Raw genomic sequence first — 522 nt, forward strand, 5'->3', positions numbered from 1 at the left:
ACAATTGTGAACCTTATAGCCACTTTGTACATTCTGATTTGACATTTAAAAGCTGTGAGTTTGTCTGGCAATCTGCAGGCGCTCCCTGTATAGACGAAAGAGCAAAGCGTGGTGATATAGTATCTTTAAAAGGACCTTTGGTAGGCACGATATTTGCTTACGGCCATACCACCCTGAACACGCCCGATCTCGTCTGATCTCGGAAGCTAAGCAGGGTCGGGCCTGGTCAGTACTTGGATGGGAGACCGCCTGGGAATACCAGGTGCTGTAAGCTTTTTCACTCCTCTTTACAAAAAGCAGAGGCGCTGCTGCTTTTTCAGTGGACACCGACAGGGTGGGAAGGATATAGCTAGATCATGACTTGCCGGTATAGAAATGACACAAATCCAGTTAAATGATGGCTTTCATCATTCCTAAGCTCATCGATCATTTTCTTTTCAATTTTATGCTAACGTATTCTACATTTCAACAGTAAATATTAATCTTTTTACTGCACTACAATTGTGAACCTTATAGCCACTT

The 522-nt window shown here is 42.9% G+C and overlaps 1 non-coding gene across 1 annotated transcript; it reads left to right on the forward strand.

The window, feature by feature from the left end:
• Positions 1–155: 155 nt before the first annotated feature.
• Positions 156–274, forward strand: LOC129115885 (5S ribosomal RNA). Its single transcript, XR_008533280.1, has one exon. It is a non-coding gene; the product is annotated as a 5S ribosomal RNA (ribosomal RNA).
• The last annotated feature ends 248 nt before the right edge of the window (positions 275–522 follow it).

This window comes from Anoplopoma fimbria, unplaced genomic scaffold (genome assembly GCF_027596085.1).
Source record: "Anoplopoma fimbria isolate UVic2021 breed Golden Eagle Sablefish unplaced genomic scaffold, Afim_UVic_2022 Un_contig_1925_pilon_pilon, whole genome shotgun sequence".
NCBI classification, from domain to species: Eukaryota; Metazoa; Chordata; class Actinopteri; order Perciformes; family Anoplopomatidae; genus Anoplopoma; species Anoplopoma fimbria.